This window comes from Rattus norvegicus, chromosome 12 (assembly GCF_036323735.1).
Source record: "Rattus norvegicus strain BN/NHsdMcwi chromosome 12, GRCr8, whole genome shotgun sequence".
NCBI classification, from domain to species: domain Eukaryota; kingdom Metazoa; phylum Chordata; class Mammalia; order Rodentia; family Muridae; genus Rattus; species Rattus norvegicus.
The window spans coordinates 1426325-1447815 of NC_086030.1; the positions used below are offsets into that span (position 1 = coordinate 1426325).

At 39.9% G+C, this 21491-nt stretch overlaps 1 pseudogene; it reads left to right on the forward strand.

Annotated features, from left to right (window-relative positions):
* Window positions 1-14711, forward strand: part of LOC134481221 (ralA-binding protein 1-like) — a 33012-nt pseudogene extending 18301 nt beyond the window's left edge.
* Window positions 14712-21491: the final 6780 nt, after the last annotated feature.

Below are 21491 nucleotides of genomic sequence, written 5' to 3' on the forward strand. Positions count from 1 at the left end.
GGGCCTCTCAGAGGACAGCCAAGCTAGGCTACTGGCTGCAAGCACAACATTGCATCAGTAATAATATTTGGGATTGATACCTAATAATGGGATGAATCCCAAGTTGAGCCTGTCACTAACTGGTCACTGCTTCAGACTCTATTCCATTTTTGTCCTGCATTTCTTTTAGACAGGAGCAATTTGAGGTTGAAAGTTTTGTAGGTGTGTTAGTGTCCCTATCCACCCACAGGTGTCCTGTCTGATTTAAAAAGGTGGTCTCTCTTCAAATTTTACATCTGTGTGATTTTGCGTTTGGGGAAAATTTCCTACCCTGAGTCTTGGGAGCACCCCTATCCAATGTCTCTGGGATATTCTAGAGGTTCCCACCAACCCCGAGTGCTGTATATTTCCATTCATTCTCTTGGGTCCCTTGTCCTCTCTCATGTCTCTCCCATACCTGATCCTGACCTGTTCTCTTCCCATTCCACTCTCACACATATCTCTCCTTTCCTCTGCCTCCCATAGTTATTTATTTCCTTTTGCTAACTGGGATTGAAGCATTGTTACTTAGGCTTTCCTTATGGTTTAACTTTTAGTGTCATGGATATTCTGTATATTTTGTGTAGTGTCACTGAATAATGAAGATATACCATTCATGTCCTTTGGACTCTGGGTTAGCTCACTCAGAATATTTTCTAGATCTATGCAATTGCCTGCAAATTTAATGATGTCTTTTATTTTTAGTAGCTGAATAGTATTCCATTGTGTAAATAAACCATATTTTCTGAATCCATTCTTTGGTTGAAGAATATCAGGGTTGCTTATTACAAATATGGCTGCTATTAACATAGTGGAGCTTGCATCTTTGTGGTACTGTGGAGCATCTTTTGGCTATATGCCGAGGACCTGTATATCAGCGTCTTCAGGTACAACTATTTCCTGTTTGCTAAGGAACAGCCAGATTGGTTTCCATAGTGGTGGTAGTTTGCCATCCCACCAGCAATGGAGGAGCATTCCCGTTTCTCTACAATCTCACCAGCAAGATCTGTAGTTCTGTTTCTATTTTGAGAATAGTTTAAGGAGTTTTGGTATTAGCTCTTATTTGAAAGTCTGGTAGAATTGTGCACTGAATTATGCATCGTGCCCTAGTCTTTTTGTTACTGTTTTTGTTTTTGGTTGTTTTTAATGAATTCTTTTAGTTCCTTAGGGGTTATGGGACTGATTAGTTTATCTGATCTTGATTTAACTTTGGTATGTGGTATCTGTGTAGAAAATCATCCATTTCATATAGATTTTCAAGCTTTGTGAACTATAGTCTTTTGTAGTAAAACATGATGATTTTTTTTAATTTCTTCAATTTCCACTATGTCTCCCTTTTCATTTCTGATTTTGTTTATTTGCATACTATTTCTGAGACTTTTAGTTAGTTTAGGTTTATGTATCTTGTTGATTATCTCAAAGAACAGGATCTTGGTTTTATGGATTCTGTTTCTAATTGATTTCAGACTTAATATTATTTCCTGTTGTCTGCTTCTCTTTAGTGTGTTTTCTTATTTTTGATCTAGATTTTCATTGTGCTTTTAAGTTGCTAATATAAGATATCACAATTATCTTTGTGAAGACAGTTAGTGCTCATATTTTATTTTACGTATGCAGTGTGAAATATTTAAATTGGTTAATATGAAGCTAGAGGAGTGAAGTAGGGTTCTTTTTTTTTTTTTCCGTGCTGGGGACTGAAACCAGGGCCTTGCGCTGGCTAGGCAAGCACTCTAACACTGAGCTAAATCCCTAACCCCAGTGAAGTAGGATTCTTATGATGTAAAAATATTATTGGTATTAATTCTCCAACAGGCCTGTCTTAAAAGGGTTAGAGAAGAATACAGCAAAAGTCCCCCTACACAGTGCATTCTTAGGTCTATATTCTCAAAACAAAGTGATACACTGAAAATTTTCTCCTCATTATTTTTAGAGTTCTCAGCTTAATTTATTATAGTATTCCTGTAAGGGATGTAATGTTCTAGTATGTACAGTCTACATTATCCTGAAGAAGGAGAAGGAGGAGAGAAGGAGGGGGAGGGGGAGGACGAGGAGAAGAAATACAACAAAGCATTCTAAATTGTATCAGAAGGGTTTCCTATATTCAGTTACAGTAGTTACAATTCATGTTTTTTTTTTCCTCATAGGGTATGAGTATCCGCATGACATTAGAATGATAAATATTCAAAGGAACTTCAGTTCACAGGACTTAAGAAATTTTACAGCTTTCCTTCCCTACCTGGGGTAATCATGAAATATCTAAACGCTCATGTACATGGGAAATTCATCTTGAAACTCAGAAGCTCAGCAAGCAGCCAGCAGCAAAAAATTGAGTCTGTCATCTTCCTTCAGGTGGCTTGTCTTAGTTCCTATTTTAATTTGTCATAAAATATCGCAGCATACTATCATTTTCTTGCTTAGGAAAGGGACACTGTAATAAAAAACACACTAAAGCAGTATGTTTCAGGTCCATGTTAAGAGTACTCTAAATTCCGATGTAAAGACTAATCTTGGTTATAGGGAGAACATTTCATTTTTCCGAGGCAGATATTTGCCATAAACTGGTATGCCAAAACACTCTGTACACACATTTTTGTCCCATTAGAATAAGCAGGTCTAAGACATGAATCGTGATATGTTCCCATTAAGTGGTTTCGTGATTAGAGCACAAAATTACTTATGAACTATATTTTGACAATCTATTGCAATGAAATCTACATAGAAAAACAAGATGTATGGTATTGAAGAAAATCTTTTGCAGGTTTGACTAGAAATCACCTTAGGCTTGTAGCCCAGTCTCTAATCTCATTTCAAATCATATAACAAATAACTTTTAGACCTATATCTAGATTCGAAATGCCCCTAATATTGATAGACTGGGACGTTTTAATTATTTTTTCAAATGATGGAATACTATAATTATTTCTCCTTATTCTCCTTTCCTGAAAACCTCCCACTTATACCTCTGATTTCTTTTAAACTTTGCTTTTTTATTTTTATTAATTTTATTTACATTTGAAATGTTGTCCCATTCCTGGTCCCCCTACCAAGAATACCCCACCACATCCCTCTTCCCCTTTGCCTCTAAGAGGGTGCTCCCCCACCAACCTACCTACTCCCACCTTACCCTTCAAGTATCCCTCTTCTTTGGGGCATCAAGCCTCCACAGGAACAAGAACATCCCTTCCCACTGAGGCTAGACAAGACAGCCATCTCTTACTTATGTAGCAGGGATTGCAGACTGGCAATGTATGCTCTTGGGTTGTTGACTAAGACCCTGGGAGCTCTGAGGGGTCAAGTTAATTAATATTATTGTTCTTCCTATGGGGTTGCTATCCCTCTCTCTTCCTTCATTCCGTCCCCTAACTTTTTCATTGGGGTCCCAGGACTCAGTCATGTGGTTGGCAGAGTGTATCTGCATCTGTCTCAGTCAGAAGCTGGTAGACCCTCTCAGAGGACAACCCTGTCAGGTTCCTGTATGCAAGCATATCATTTCATCATCAACACTGTCATGGTTTGGTGTCTATGGATGGGATAGATCAGATGTCGAGGCAATCTTTGGATGGTCTTTTCAGTCTCTGCTTCAGTTTTTGTCCATGTATATTCTTTAGACAGAAACAATTCGGAGTCAAAAATTTTGATATGTGTTTTGGTTTACATATATATAAACACACACACACATGCATGCACACACACACACACACACACACACACACACACACACACACATCTTTGTCCATCTATCTAATATTACTTGTGATTTCAGGCCTCATAATTTTGCACTAGCTAGCCAGGCAGACAGTATGTTTTTCAGTGATGAAGACTATTTTATATTGTGTTATATGACTCATTTGTTTACTTTTAATTTATTTGTTTTAAGTAACATATTTAAAATTGTATTATAGTCCAATATTCTAAAAGAAAACTCAGAAGCAAAAAAGAAACTTAATTTCAGCTCTGAACTGACACTATAGTGTATAGTCATGTATATTTTCTCATAAGGGGGACATGCTGCTGCTGAAATAAACTTAACAGTGGTTCTTCAAAATGCTGAACAAGAAAAGTAAGGATGAAAAGACCTTCATTATGACATTTGAAAAAATAGAAATTTTTTAAATGAGAATAAAAGTAAGGGTGGCTATGAAAATGGATGTAATTATTGAAGCAACAGCCTATACATAGTTCAGGGAGCTTGTTCAATCAATGTATCTAGTATTTCATGATACAGTATGGAGTTAGACAGCATCATCTTGTGAGAATTCCCACTACAGAACACAAGACCATGTCTTAGAGACATCACTAAGATTAATAACAGTGTAGGGCATATGAGAAGAAGGTTACATAAGCACAGCAGGATGATTAACCCATTATAATAGGGACATTTTGCAATTGATAGTTGGTGTTGTAAAAGATGTTTGTAAATTACACTATCCCATGTAATGATCTCAACTCCTGCTCAGATATGAAGGAAAAAAACTTTTAAGAAACAAAGAACTTCTATAACATCGCAGTTGAACAGGGGCTCTGTGCCCCACCAGGACCAAGTATGCACCACCCCACCATTTAAAAAGGGAAGAAAACTGTTTGGAAGAGAATTCAGTTCCATTTGTCAGGATGGCATCCTGCCCGCAGCAATTCTGGTATGTCTCAAATGGTGTTCCTCTGGCTCTCCTAAGACAAAATCTTGCTTCTTAAATACCTGACCCCTTCACTTCTATCACCATGTGGAGTAAAAATTGTGTCTCAAATCATTGGCTTTCCAGTAGGAAGATGAGAGAGGGCTATTCAGAAACCATCTATTGGAAAAGTTGGATTTAATCCCTTAACTATTTTGGAAAATCTGTTATAAAGAAATGTTGCCTGATCTTTAAGGGATAATATTAGGGTGGGATGTGTAGAACAAAAGATTGAGGCACAAAACCAGCTTTAGGTCGTCAGTGTCCATGCCAGCACGTGCATTGCACCCGTGCACACCATTGGTCTGGTTCTCAAGGAGCAAATAGTAGTCTGTGGTGTGTGAAGCCTGACAGGTATTTCTCTATCATCTTCTCATGACATGCTGTACCTACTAAAAAAGAAAAGGCCCACAACCACGGGTGTCTTTTTAGAATCTCCGAGTATAACATTGTGCCAAACAGTAAAGGACAAATTGGATTCGGAAGAGGAGGTGGATATAAACAAGCAATCAGTTAATGTAGTGGCGTGGATCTTTAAGGTAGGGAATGTCTTTCCATCATCCACCTCAGGATTCCTCTGAGTCTATGGGAGTAGTTGTCTTCATTTTGCATTCCCTTGAATGACAGTAGATATGTATGAGAGAAATCGTATATGCTCAAAGTCTCCTCTGTTAGTGTTAATAACATGGATGATGTTCAGAAATTGTTTAAGCAATGTGATTGTTGAACTGTCAAAAGTGAAACCTCCCCTCATTTCTAGGAGACCAAATCTCAAAGCGAATGTCCCTATCCTCTTGTGTACAATTTTTCTGACTGTCTCAACCTATGCTCAGAGCAAACAGTTCAGGAGTTATTATGTGTATATATATATATATATATATATATATATATATATATATATATATATATATATAAACTGGGGCTCAGAGTCACAGGATAGTTTGTTCTTTGTACCTTGACTAGCTGTGGTTTTCAGTAATAGTCTCCATCCATTTCAGAGAATCTTTTTTGATGGGTAAGGGTATATTATCTGTGAAGATTAAGTTAAATAATTATAATAGAGTTAGGAGTTACACTTGTTTAAAGAAATAGGGGCAGGGCATTCTCTAAGAACCATGAAGACATGTGCCCCCATGCTTCCAATACCAGATATGGCTTTCTGCTCCTGAGAAATTCGATAATAACTTCCTATGGTTGTCTTTATTGTGGGTATCATAATTGTATTTTTCTATCATTTAAAAATAGTATTTTAACTGGAGTATTAATTGCTTATATGTGCAAGTTTGCTCAGCTGTCCACTAGAGCCATGCTGAGCTAAGAAAAGATTTTTCTATAGTCCAAGTAAATCTGAAAATGTACTCTTTGGTCTCTAGCTTAAATAGATAAAACTTACTGGGCCCACATATCATGGAACATTCTAACTAGGGCAAATTTGGGGAACTGTGAAGAAAGTTGGAACTAAACTGAAATTTACAGGTGAATGTACTTTGAATAATTTCCATGTTTAATTTTTTCCACAAAAATATTATTCCTGTCTTTATAAGGACTTCCTCTAAAACCTCAAGGGAAGTCTAATGACTTCAAAACTGTATGATGAGTGGATTGCTGTACCTGAAAAGGTCAATGATGAAGAGAAATTAGCTGCAGTGCAGAGGTAATTGTTGGAAACTGTGAACAACCTCAACAAAATAGAAGTAACATTTGCTTACACACATTAGAAATTATATATCACAGAAACATTTACTAAGAACACTGACAGACAGCAAAAGCTTTCAATTGTTCACAGACATGGAAGACAGTTTCAAAAGAGTGTGAGTTACAGTGGGAATCACAGTAGCCCAGGCTTATAATCTTACTTTCATATTCCAATTAGATTTGTCTTTTTTCTGAATTGGGTAAATATTTCAAGCAATAATTTGAGTACAAACTCTTTCATTTTATTTACAGTGCATCCTGCATACAATATGATTACTCTTTTCCCTTCCTTCATATTTACAAATCGAGTATACTTGTTTTAAAATAACTGTCTCTGTGTTCAGTCTTTTAGATAAAATGCCACCTGAAAATGCGGCTCTTCTGAGGCAACTTTTTTGTATATTATATGAAATTAAACGTAACTGTTCTGTTAATGAAATGTCTTCTTACCACCTATCTGTTGGGTTAGCCCCATGTCTCTTATTTGTGCCCAGCTCCTGCAATAATGGAGTGACAAATGATATTGGCAAAAGGATAATTAGATAAGAACTTTATGCCTAGCATTGATAAGCCTTTACAATGAGACAGGAAAACAGGAAATCCCTGAGAATCTTGGTTATTTTGTTGTTGTTGTTGTTGTTGTTGTTGTTGTTGTTGTTGTTGATTGTTTTGGTTTTTGTTTTGTTTCATTTTGTAAAGTAAGTACAGCTTTGAAAGGTGTTCTTCTGGAGGGAAGGAATCATTGGTGCATTTTAAGTAAAATAGAAATGGGTATTTGAGCTCAGTGACTCAGTCTTTTGTCTTTGTCACTGAGAATATCCTAACACTAACCCAGTGAGAACAAATGCTGTGAAATGATACAAAATCTAAGTATTGGTTCAGCAGTCAAGACTTAATTCTGACATATTCAGTGTAGAATGTGTGAAATTCTACTTGTTTTCAAGGTGATTTCCCCAACTAAAAAAGGCAATGCAATTTGGATTTTTTTTTATCAGATGTGATCCTTAAGAATCCCTGATTAATGTGAGTAAAATACCATTGTCCTCAGGATGCTGGTTTTGATTGGTTAAGAGAAATTATTTTGTATAATTTTCTATGTTAGTCATCTTTCAAGTACTATAATATACTACCAAATCTTATGCAGTACAGTGATAAATGGTTATTTTGACTCTAAGTATTTGAGGTTCTGATCCATTATTAATTGACCAATTGTCCTTGGAACTGTAAGGAACATACTGTAAAACAACTCAACTGAGAAACAATAATATTTCTTATATTGTGTAGAAGAATCAAAGATCAGGAGAAGACAGGGTTCCAAAGTACCTGCCATTGAAGATACATAATTACCCCATTTCCTCCCAGTAGATCTTATTTCAAAGACCTCCCAATATAATGAATCATAAAATCAAGATGTTACCATTGCATCTGCACTGAGTCATCACTGTATTAAGATTAAGTAATTAACTAAAGATATGTGAAGAAATGGCACCTACAGTGATATATTGAAGCAGCTGTTAACATTGCACTGCACTGAGACACATGAATTTCACTTCTCAGATGGGTTTGCCTGTCTCTTACTTTTTACACAGCCCATGGGAACTTTCAATGGGATGGTACCCACATTCATAGGCCATCTTCCCTCCTTAGCTCTGCCTTTCTATAAGCAGCCTTATAATCATGTTCACACATATATGTGTAAAATGTAACCAAAGCTATTTCAGTGTACAGTATGTATCACATACTGGCCATCACAATGTAAAAACTGGAAATCATTCTCTTATGTAACATTGCACTGTGATGATCTCACTTGAACATCTGATCTCACAATCTTTTAAATTTCTGACAAAAAGCCTGCCCCTATTTCTAACAGCTAAATTTTTCTCAGAATTTTGAACGGCATATTTTTAGCATCCAAGACTAAGACGTAAAATGTGATTTTGCAACCATGTTTTTGCCCTGTGTTGCAACCTGTGTTTGCCCTGTTTTTTCATAGATTTCTCTAGTAGAATTTATGATCGAAAATTCTCCAAGAGATTTTGGAGAGGACTTGGCTGCAGTGTGACATGGAACATCACTATGTCATCCTCCTGGAGGAAAGTCCTCATGTTCCCAGAATAATGCAACAAATAATGGAAACATAAAGGAAATCGAACATGGACTTAGCAGCTGCCCCATTGGGAGAACATGCACTCCTGGTTATAATACAATGCCGAACAGTCCAGCTGCTCCTCTTTCCTATGAGGGCGTTATAGGTTGTTCTACTCCCAGAACTTAAAGTTAAATCATTGAGCACTGAAAATATGATTTATAACAAACAGCCATGAAGGATTTACCATGTGAGGGAAAATTACACCTGTGCATTATAAATATTATCCTATTGTTAGAATTTGCTTCCAAATTTTAGTACCTCTTTCCACTGGTACTGAGTTTGTGCAAGAGGTTAAACACAGAAATGAGATTAAGAAATTAAGAATATGTAAAGAAATGATACTTACAGTGATATATTGATTCTTAACATTTTTCCATCCTTATTAACTTGAGTATTTCTTATTTACATTTCTTTTTAAATTTATTAACTTGAGTGTTTCTTATTTACATTTCGGATGTTATTCCCTTTCCCGGTTTCCGGGCCAACATTCCCCAACCCCTTCCACTCCCCTTCTATATGTGTTCCCCTCCACATCCTCCCCCACATTACCACCCTCCCCCCAATAATCACGTTCACTGAGGGTTCAGTCTTGGCAGGACCAAGGGCTTCCCCTTCCACTGGTGCTCTTACTAGGATATTCATTGCCACTTATGAGGTTAGAGTCCAGGCTCAGTCCATGTATAATTTTTGGGAAGTGGCTTAGTCCCTGGAAGCTCTGGTTAGTTGGCATTGTTGTTCATATGTGGTCTCGAGCCCCTACAAGCTCTTCCAGTCCTTTCTCTGATTCCTTCAACGGGAGTCCCGTTCTCAGATCAGTGCTTTGCTGCTGGCATTTGCCTCTGTATTTGCTGTATTCTGGCTGTGTCTCTCAGGAGAGATCAACATCTGGTTCCTGTTGGCCTGCACTTCTTTGCTTCATCCATCTTCTCTAATTGGGTGGCTGTATATGTATGGGCCACATGTGGGGCAGGCTCTGAATGGGTGTTCCTTCTGCCTCTGTTTTAATCATTGCCTCCCTATTCCCTGCCAAGGGTATTCTTGTTCCCCTTTTAAAGAAGGAGTGAAGCATTCGCATTTTGGTCATCCGTCTTGAGTTTCATGTGTTGTGTATCTAGGGTAATTCAAGCATTTGGGCTAATAGCCACTTATCAATGAGTTCATACAATGTGTGTTTTTCTGTGATTGGGTTACCTCACTCAGGATGATATTTTCCAGTTCCCTTCATTTGCCTATGAATTTCATAAAGTCATTGTTTTTGATAGCTGAGTAATATTCCATTGTGTAGATGTACCATATTTCCTGTATCCATTCCTCTGTTGAAGGGCATCTGGGTTCTTTCCAGTTTCTGGCTACTATAAATAAGGCTGGTATGAACATAGTGGAGCATGTGTCTTTGTTGTATGTTGGAGCATCTTTTTGATATATGCCTAAGAGATGTATAGCTGGGTCCTTAGGTAGTTCAATTTCCAATTTTCTGAGGAACCTCCAGACTGATTTCCAGAATGGTTGTACCAGTCTGCAATCCCACCAACAATGGAGGAGTGTTACTCTTTCTCCTTTCTCATAAATTTATGTAAGAAAATAGCAACTCAATAGCAAATTGGATTTTCTCTATGTAACAGCTCTGGTTGTCATGATCAGTGAACCAAACTGAAATCAAATTTACAGAGATCCTCTTGGCTCTGCTTTCTGAGATCTAGAAATAAAGGCATGTGCCACCATCCTAGTCTCTTACGAAAATCTGAAAATATAGCATAATAAACCCAAATGTTTGTCATAGACACTACGGTCTCAGATTTGAGCTCACAGATCAGTGGAGAAACCCAAAGAATATAACAGAAGTGCAGTTAGACAAATTGTGTTGTGAAGTACAGATACTGCTGGTACTTTACTGTTGTCCACGGCAGTCAGAAAGTCACACAAAGGGATGTAAAGATTGGTATTATATGACTGTTTGATTCTAATTCCTATAAGCATAGCTTTCAAGGCAAACACAATAACTTACTCTTTATACATGAAGAATGGACCATATAGAACTGTATATCAAGTGCCTTATGAAGCAAGATTATTATAAATGTTATAATATTAATTAGTTATTTTCTGTGTATTAGTGATATTGCATAAGGCATGCAGGTGGTAAAAGGAAAAGGGTACGCTAGGGCTAAATGAAGACTAAATGAGTTCAGTTACAGCAATGATTTCCCTTCTTCCATAGATTCACAAAAACACAAAGGCAACGTATATACTAACCCAAGAGTAACATCTATTAATCCACCACAAGAAAAACAAAGTTGCCTACTCCAAAACTTGTGAGTATCATTTTGTGTTTCTACAGCACCTTCATTTAATTAAACAGATTAATGTTTATATGACCTATACATGAAAGTAAGATCCTTGTAAAATAGGAATAATTTGCACTGAAGTTTGAGTCATGTAATTGAAAGAAATCCAAAATACAAAATTAAAAGAAATAGTATTCCCACGTTTTACAGTGATTGCATCAAAGATCCTAACCCACCAGCTTCTTGGGGGAAATGGGTCTAGGGAAGTACACCTCTGATAACCAGACTGTACAGTCTTCCAGCTTCTTTATGACTCCATATTATTCTGGAGTCGATCCCTTAATAGCATGGCCTCTGAGATTACTCAATCTTTTATAATTAATATCTGTAGACTTTTACTTTACTTTATCAATGAAGTAGATGTATACCTTATATTTTTTGCTATATACTAACATCTTTTATTATAGTGGACTAGATTTAAATGCTGCCTAATATGGCTTATTCTATTTTAAACTACTTACTAAACTTCTTTGGAAATATATATTTACTGTCCACATCTAATTTAGCACTATAGCTGAGCTAGGAATTAATTCTTTGTGTGAACCAATTTATCTTGTCAGACACATGAGCTTTACTGCCCATTTCTTAGGTATTTCAGGCAGAGTTTTCTGGTAACCATGTTTTTAATCATGTAATCAATTGAAAATAGAGAAAATATGGAATAAATCTGTGTATGGTAGTCATTTTTACAGAATAAAATCATGGAAGAATAATTGACAAATACTTGGGTTCTTAAATGTGACGGCATCTTTAGACATAGTTAAAAATATGAAGTCACAGAAAGGGTTGGGGATTTAGCTCAGTGGTAGAGCACTTGCCTAGCAAGTGCAAGGTCCTGGGTTCGGTTCCCAGCTCCGGAAAAAAGAAAAAAAAAAGAAGTCAGAGAAAACGAAATTAAAGTGTTAGAAGTAGGGAAATAATATTTATACATAATAGAGGCCAGGACAGACAGGAAGTAAAATACCAATTTGATCTCTAGAGGGGAAATATCCCAATATTTACTTAGAATTCCGTGCTTCAGAAAGATATTCATAGAAGGAAACAGAAAGCAATAAAGGACTATTCACGAAAATGCTTTGGGGAACAGGAGTCCAAACAAAACTGTGATGTTACAAATTGGGGAAAAATGGATTAGGGAAGAAAATGTATTTGTAAGCTAAAACAGAAAAAAGTTCAATGACTTCTTTATTCCTCTCAGTTATTGCTGTGCACCCAAAACTGTCCTTGCTCAGGACCACAATAAAATATATATTTGTGCTTCAGATGTGGATCTCTATTAATACAAGCTTATCCTTATCCCACACAGGATATGTTATCCATAATTGCAGAGAAAGGACAAGAATCAGATCACATATTCGAAATTTACGTAAAGAATCACACTGGTCCCTGAGGTGTAGGCTTGACAGTGAACAACACAGTGGCTGGAATGAAGAATACATGCTTATTACAGCATCTGTCTTAAAGGTAAGAAAGGTTTTTACATCACGAACATTAACATCCCTCTAGAGATACATATGTCATTTCTATCCTTGAGATTACATGACGATGTCTGCTTCCTGGAGCTATGGACACATGATGTCTTGATAAGAGGCATAACATTTAAAAGTCTGACAACCTTAAAGATTCATCACAAAGACACAGGTGAAGAGCTTCTGTTGGAAGCTAACATCCTCATATATCAGATGGGCTTTAGTTTGGCGTTACAAAAGTTCCTACTGATTTCACCTCTGACCATACCTTGTGAAGTAATAGTGAAACAAGTTACAATAGTGGTAAAAGTGTGTTTCACAAAACACATGTTTCAATAACACTTACCAAAAAATGTTCTTCAGAAATAAGAGCTCAAAATGGGTAGCCCATCACTGATCAAAAATTGGTGTAAACAGGCAAAGGCTGGGCAGGGTGGGAATGGGGTTCCTGCGGTCAGCCAGGGGGACAGCACAGGAGGCAGCGGCTTCAGCAGAACAGATTGGCGCTCGGCTGCAGGCACTGATGGAATGGATAGGTAACAGAAGACCACTTCCCTTCCTCCTCAGGGCTTCAGCATGAACGAGTCCTTCCTGCACTCCAACAGCAGCCCTAGTGAACACCTCCGGGCCGAGCAAGGCAGCGGGCTGACCTGGATTCTCAACTTCGAGGAGATCAGCCCTACAAAGTTTCCTGGATTGTACCGGACTGGTGAGCCTTCGCCTCCCCATGACATCCTCCACGAGCGTCCTGATGATGAGAAAGACAATGGAAAGAAAAAAGGAAAATTTAAGGAAAAGGAGATAAGGACTGAATGCTAAGCTGCCTTCTAGGAAGACAGCTCTGGAGATGAAGCTGAAAGTCCTTCCAAGATGAAGAGGTCCAAGGGAATCCATGTGTTCAAAAAGCCCAGCTGCACTAAAAAGAAGAAAAAGGATTTTAAAATCAAAGAAAAGCCCAAAGAAGAAAAGCATAAAGAGGAAAAGCATAAAGAAAAGAAATGTAAAGACTTGACAGCAGCCAATGCTGTTAAAGATTGGAAGGAGAAGAAGAAAAAGAAGAAGCCAACTCAGTAGTCAGAGGTGCCACAGACAGACGCCCCAAGTCTGAGACCCATTTTTGGCATTCCCTTTGCCGATGCAGTAGAGAGGACCATGATGTACGTCGGCATCCGGCTGCCAGCTGTCTTCCGAGAGTGCGTGGACTACATGTAGCAGCACGGCATGAAGTGGGAAGGCATCTACGAAGTGTCAGGAATCAAATCAAAGGTAGATGAGCAGCCTATGACCGAGAGGAGTCTCCAAACTTGGAAGAATATGAACCTAACACTGTAGCCAGCTTGCTGAAGCAGTATTTGCGAGACCTTCCAGAGAATTTGCTTACCAGAGAGCTTATGCCCCGATTTGAAGAGGCTTGTCAGAGGACCACAGAGACGGAGAAAGTGCAGGAGTTCCCTAACTGCCGGAGTATAACCATCTTCTGCTTTCCTGGCTCATTGTGCACATGGACCACATCATTGCCAAGGAGATAGAAACCAAGATGAACATCCAGAACATCTCTCTAGTGCTGAGGCCAACTGTCCAGATCAGCAATCGGGTCCTGTATGTGCTTTTCACACATGTGCAAGAGCTCTTTGGTACCATGGTCCCGAAACAAGTAACAAGACCTCTGCGTTGGTCCAACATGGCCACAATGCCAACACTGCCAGAGACCCAAGCAGGCATCAAGGAAGAGATCAGGAGACAGGAGTTCCTTTTGAACTGTTTATATCGAGATCTGCAGCGTGGGATATAGGACTTATCTAAAGAAGAAAGATTTTGGGAAATACAGAGGATTCTGACTGCCCTCAAGAGAAAGCTGAGGGAAGCTAAAAGACAAGAGTTTAAGACCAAGATTTCCCAGTGAAAGGAAAATTATACGAATTTAAGGTTTAAAAATATAATACTAAAAGAGTAAGCCCCAAAAGCCACAGACTCAGGGCTAAGCCCTGCCACCAGGAATAGCAGGCCATAAAGATAAAGAAAAGGAATGCAGGATCCAGCCCAGGCTATCAGAACTGATTCATGGGCCATCCGACAAGAAGACATCCCCCCAGTTTACTCAGGGCCATACTTTAACCAGATGTCATCCAGACCCTGATAAGCCCCTGACTTCTAGCAGGTACTCTTCTGCTTTGTTCTCACTGCTATGTTTGAATGAGCCAATTGTGTGTAACCTCGCCAAAACCCCTAGCTTTCCCTATATAAACCCCTGACTTTTGAGTTTCAGGGTCGACACCTCTGTCTCCTGCGCGAGAAACGTGTCGGCCCGGAGATCTGTGTAATAAGTCTCTGTAATAAACCTCGCCTTTGCTTATTACATCCAAAATGGTCTCTCTGTGTCTGGGGTCCGTGATTTTCCAAGACTTGAGTAAGGGTCGCTCTGCATGGGATCTTTTAAATGGGGCTCGTCCGGGATCTTCGCAACCACCCCAGACTCCGAAGACCCCTTGGAGGTGAATTAGATGTTTGTCTGAGTGTTTCTGTGTGAGCGGTGCCGCATTTGTCAGTCTGTGTCTGTCTCTGTTTTGGTTCCACCGTGTGTTTATATGTGTGTCTCGGTACTGGTGGATTCTCACTCTGGTCAGTACTTAGAGAGTGGATGTGGAATCCCACTCTGTGTCTGTGCTAAGAGGGTGGATGTGTATTCCTGCCCTGTGCTAGGAGGGTGGATGTGTATTCCTGCCCTGTGCTAGGAGAGTGGTTGTGTATCTCCACTCGGTGCAGCTGCCTTTGTGGTTTGTGAGGATCCACTGGCTGTGGAAGCGGGGGACACCCCGGGGCCCGCAAGGCTGAAGCCCCTGGAAGACGTTCCACGGGCGGAGAACAGTCAAGAGAGCCCAGCTGTGGACAGTCAGGAGGACCTGACTCTGGTTTTCTGGAACAAAGGAGATGGAATGCTCCTTTTACCTAGGTGGGAGTGGACAAGGAATCCCACTCCGTCAGAGGTCGAGTTCGGCTGCCTATTTAAGTATAGGCGCGGACAAGTATGCTTGGACGTTAGGACAAGAGGACATTCTGGAATCCTGTTGGGAGGTGGAATCAGATGGTCCATCTCATCCCAGAAGCAGCTAAGGTTAAGCTGCAGTTTGGGCCAGGTACTGAAGGTACCAGGCATCTGTGGAAATTGGTTATAGGATACTTTGTCTTGGTCTTGTTTGTCTGGTTTGTTTTCTGTGGTATTGTGGAGTGTGTTTTTGACTTTTGTTTCGTTTTTGAATTTGGACTGACGACTGTGTTTGAAATCATGAAACTGTTTGCTTTGTTCGTCAAAGAGTTTTACTTGGTCCTCCTGGTGCTTAAGTTAAAAGTTAAAAATAGTTTGCTTGAGAAAAATTGTTTTCTGCCAGGGAGTTTTGTCTTTCTCTCTTGAGCCTCCTCCCCAAAGAAAGAGGCCCCTCCCTTTGCTCCCTTTGATCAACCTAGCTGCTGTTAACAGTTGTGTAAACAGACATTAACAAGAACCTTGAAAAAACCTCTCTTAAAAAAAAGTTCCCCAGATTAGGCAGCTGGCTATAGAACAAGTATAGTGAGTAGAAAACTTAATTTTATGGACCCCACTCTAGTGGAGGTGTGTTGGTTGATAGCCAACGTTGATTTTTAAAACATAATGTTTTATCTGTGCTTGTACTCTCAGCACACAGTAGAGGGAAGCAAAACTAGCTGCAGAGCTGCTACAGCGAGCATGGGGACTTCTCAAGTCTCACCCAATTTTTCTGGCTCTTCCGGAGCTGTTTAAAAGAAAAAGGCTTAGGAAAAAAAATCCACTACAGAGAGATTTCTTAGTAAATTGCTACACCTTGGTTTGCGATCTCTGAGAATCTCATGGTGGACAGCTGAGATAAGCTAAAAAAGGATTTAAATTTTGCTTGGGAGCAAAGAATCTTAAAGGCGGAGTTTCCGCTGGTATGACACTTAGTGCGTAGCTGCCTAAAAGATCAGAAATGCTGTCAACAGGCTAAAAAAAGGGACAGGCTGTGTTAAAAATGCTACAGGAAGAATGATCTAAAAAGGCTGAGAGTGAGGTGGGAGAGGACTCTAAGGAAAACAAGAACAAGAAAGGAATTTCTGCTTTTGTGGCCCGATCTTCAACTCTTGCTCAAAGAAAGAGAGTGCTCATTAGGAGAAGTTCTTTAAAGAGCCTGCCTTATCTGCTGGCCTTATTCCAAGAGAGGAGTCAGTCTCCAGCATTAAATAACTGTTCTTGCTGGTCATCATTAGCATAGAGAATGCCTTTGATCCTATCCCCACAGCAGCCAGTTCCTGCCCCTGTGGTCGAAATGCCCCAGGTTAGGGGACAGAGGACCCCATAAAATTGTTTCAAAAGAGTCTACAACAAACTGTGAAGAACTTTGTTTTGTTTTGCCAGTGAGAATTTATAGTTCAGGCTTTGGCTGTGGCCAAGGTCAGGATTATGTTTTCTTTTCCATGGGCTCGTAGCCCACTGAGACAGTTTGGTGAAGGACTACTACTGCAGTCCTGATATTCAGAGACATGGAGAGAGCTATAGTTTTTTTTTGTTGTTGTTTTGTTTTGTTTTTAATTAAAGGTTGGTACTACAGTTTTAACAATCTCTTTATTAGATATAAGAGACAGGAAGCCCAGTTCAGCTTTGACTCCTGCCTCAAAAATGACAAAAAAAAGTCCTGATAGCCCCAGGTAAACTGGTTTCAATTCTTTTGTCACCTGCTTAGTATCTAACACCCAGGTTCTAACCTTCTCTCCATCCTTTTGTTATTAGTTCTTACTAGAAAACTAGTGTCCTTCAGAGGCTGGGTTTATTGAGAGACAGAGCCACTGAGCTGGCATTAAAGGGAGGTACTCCTTAAGGGAAAATCTAAGTCCAGAGAGACAGCCGGTAACAGACAGGCTGCCCCTCTGCTCACTTTTCTGTTTCACAGACACAAGGCCTTTTTGTCCCAAAAAGTCCTCCTGGTTTAGCTGTGTGACTAAATGGTATTTGTCCTCTTCAGTGGACCTCTATTCTCAAGATTTCCTTGTTTTCTCACCATCCCATTTGAGATGTTTGTTAGTAACTGTCACAGGTCTTCTTTGCCACCGAGGAAAGAGGGAATCCTACTAGAGGCCAGAAAAAATGTTCCAGACACGGATGGAAGGCCCTCACTTCTGCCTGCTCTCTTCAGACGCCTGAAGGTAGGGAGTGCTCCAGGTCTGCTGCCAGACTCCAAGGTTGGGTCTCTGAGGGGCTGGAAAATGCCCCACCAATCTGGCTAAGATAAGAAAAAGATATGAAAAAAAAAAGTTAAAGAAACGTAAAGGGTTAAGCTAAGTCACTGAGAGAGTTATTATATGTTGCTGAGAGTTAATATAAGTTACAGAGAAAATAAGGTTAAACAGAGAGACTAAAAAAAAAAAGAGGAAGCTAAAAAGCTAAAGAGAGATAAAAGACAAGAGAGGGACATATACTGGCCACCATAGTTAGAGAACCTAGGAAGACAGTACCTGACAAAAGAAGAGAATTCCTGGCTAAAGATCAGTGTGCCTAATACAAAGAAAAAGGACATTGGGTCAGGGATTGCCCCAGAAAGAACAAGAGGGGCCACTGGAGAGCCTCTGGGTCCTGGAGTGCTGGCTATGCACAGAGATAGAAGGGAAGCCCACCCAGCCTTTTTATAGATACAGAGACTCAACGGTCTGTGCTCCTATGCCCCCCAGTGGGCCAATATCCAAAGACCTTGGGTACAGGATGCTACTGGCAACAAACAATACTTATGGACTAACTCCATCCCTTGCTCCTGAAAAATTTGCTCTCCAAAATGGCTTACATGGGCTGAAATGGCTGGGTGAGGCAATGTGTATACATATCTACAGACTGTATATGTGGAGCTTAAGACCTGTCTCGGTACACCAGTACCTTATGCTGAGAGATGTATAGCTTAGTGCCGTTCTGCCTGGGACACATTGCTCCTGCCAGCCGGGCACTAACAATTATCACTCAATCCAGGACTTAAACTGTGGTAGAGTGGCTAATGTTTTGCCTTTAAATAAAATGTCCCAGAAGATGGGACCATTGGTCTAGATTCTCCACCGGTTGGGGACAATCTGGTCACCTTGCTGCCCAATCCTGACCTGGAGCCACCATAACATGAGTGTCAAGTACTGGCAGAAGCCCATGGGTGTAGGAAAGGCCTCTGTGACTGGCTGATTGACCCCTGCTGAAAGCCAAGGCTACCTTGTCTACAGATGGGAACAGTTCTCTTCATGAAGGTCAGAGATAAGTGGGTGCTGCCGTGGTGGAGAACACAAATGTCATCTGGAATGGCTGAACCCCAACCCCCCAACACATCAGCGCCACAGATATCTTTGCCATCTCTTGGATGCCCAGATGAAGCCAACAACTGTGAGTATTATTCATTGCCCAAGACACAAGGAAAGAAGAGATTCAGTGGCATGGGACAGTAACAAAGCAGATAAATTGGCTCGGGAAATGGCTATACAGGAGCCTATCCTGGTTACAGGCCTACAAGAGACAGCCACTGGGAACTGGTATTGGACTAAGGGATGGCCTCACTTAGAATGTACAACAAAGAAAAGGCCCAAATTGCTTAAAAGATAAACGGACAGTGACACACTTGAGGAGAAAGCTATACTCCCCAGTGAACAAATAAAACACTTACTTTGCCAAATATACAAAGAGATTCATTTAAGAGATAAGAAGGTTGTTAAGGTATGTATATAATAGACTTTAAGATTTTAGACAGAGAGACAGTAAAAAATATAAGGTATGTCAGTAAGTGAATGCTTAACAAATAAACAGGACAAAGAGACCTAGAGAGTTTAACGAAAAGTCGAAGTGAACTTCATTGAGATAAAACCAGGAAAATATGATCACAAATATCTCCTAGTGCTTCAAGATACCTTTCCAAAAATAGATAGAAGCTTTCCTCACCAAGCAAGAGACGGCCCTGGTAGTCATCAAGAAGATACTGGAAGAAATCTTCCCCAGGTCTGGAGTGCCGAAGGTAATCTGGTCGGACAACGACCCTACTTTCATTGCCAAAGTAAGCCAGGATGTGGCCAAATATTTTGAGGTCGATTAGAAATTACATTATATTTACAGACCTCAAAGTTCAGGACAGGTAGAGTAAATAAATAAAACTATAAAAGAAACACTGACCAAATTGACCATGAAGACTGGCACAGACTGGGTGACACTCCTTCCCTCTTACTCTCTCCAGAGCAAGAAATACCCCTTCCAGATTCAGCCTTACCCCCTTTGAGATCTTATACGAGGCCTCAGCTCTTCTGACTGTATTAGATGTTGTTACTGAACCAACATGTGATAGTAATAATGATTTGTATGCCAGGCTAAAAGACCTACAGGTGAAACAGAAAGAAATCTGCTCACAGCTGACAGCAGCCTGTGCCCCAGAGACCCTCGAGACATCTCATCAGTTCCAGGTCAGAGACTACAGCTACATACGACAACACTGAGCCCAGAGACTCGAGCCTCACTGAAAAGGACTGTACCTGGTGCTGCTGACCACCCTGACAGCCGTCAATTCTCAGCCCTCACCAGCTGCATATTAGCTGTTGGGTCTGAGAGCTGAGACCTAGAGGGAAACTCAGATCTTCAAAAAGCTCCCTCGACTTATACATCAGATAAGTGGATACATCAGAGACGTGACTGGGAGGTTGTTATAATGCTCACTTAAAGAGTGTGCTTTAGAAACAAAGATTTCATGTTTGCCCTGGGTTCCATCGAGAGAAGTATAGAGATAGGCTTAATTTCTATTACAAATGATGTAACATTACATGAGTTAGTACTCCTAACACTTCATGAGACTGTGCCTCAGGGATCACAACGTGTATACATTTAAAAGTTCTAAAGGACAGTCATGACCTTGGTGTATAGGTACAGATAGTGTCCAGATTAGAATCCTGGTGCTAAAGACTTAGTAAAACACAAAAAGATAGAGACACTTAACGAGGTTGGTTTGAGTCTTGGTTCACTCGTGTCTCCCTGGATGACTAACCTACTCTCTGCTATAGCTGGGCCATTACTAATAATTTTCTTGGTTTTAGTTTTTGGCCCCTGCGTGACAAACAGGTTAATTGCTTTTGTTAAAGATCGAGTGGGTGCTATACAGTTAATGGTTCTGAGACAACAGTACCAATCATTTAGGACAACTTGGTAAATCCAAATATGAGACTTGATATGAAAATTCTAAGATTAGAATTACTTAGTCGAAGAAGAGAGGAATGAGAGATAGAGTTTTAAATTAGCCTGAAACTCAGCAACAGGACCTGTCTCTGGAAGACAGATTGTTAAAAATGCAAGAGAACAACTTTGCTTATCACCTGGTGTGAGTTAACTGTTCTTTGTTCTGTCCCTTTGATGTTTATTTAAGCCCCTACTTGTGCTTTTTAGCCACTGCATCCTACAGAGAGCACCCCAGGAAACCAGCGGCCCAAGCCTAACCAGAGGAGTTTCAAATACAGATGATTCATCAATTCTGACAAACTTTTAAAAATAATGAGGACCTGAAGACCCGAGCCTTCTCCTGATTTAGTAGCTCTGTTCCAGGAACCAGGGGGCCATAAAACCTTTTGGCTCCCCTTGTCTCCTGGAGCCATAAAACAATCCTGTAACTTGCGTGCATTCTGCTTTGACATCCCCCCATCCCCTGGGGCTCACACCCTCTGCCTTTAAATACTCTTTCTTCCAGCCTCTCGGGGTCCACATGGGATACGAGTTGGCCCGGAGATCTCTGTAATAGGTCTCCATAATAAACCTCGCCTTTGCTTATTACATCCAAAATGGTCTCTCTGTATCTGGGGTCCGCAATTTCCCAAGACTTGAGTAAGGGTCTCTCTGCGTAGGATCTTTCACTACCCTTAATACAACACGAAAGTTATTTGCAGTATTTTATGAACAAGGACAGTTTTTGTTCTTTAAACAAACTGATGCTTATAACTTAATTTATATTGTTGAAAATTTACCAATTTTAAGAAAAAGATATGAAATGAGATGTTCTCACTAGGAAAACATATAAGAAACTTCATCACTATTCCAGGTGGTCTGTAAGTAGAGGTCTACATGTATATTACAGCTTTACACTGTCTGTACTCTACACATTCACCAAAT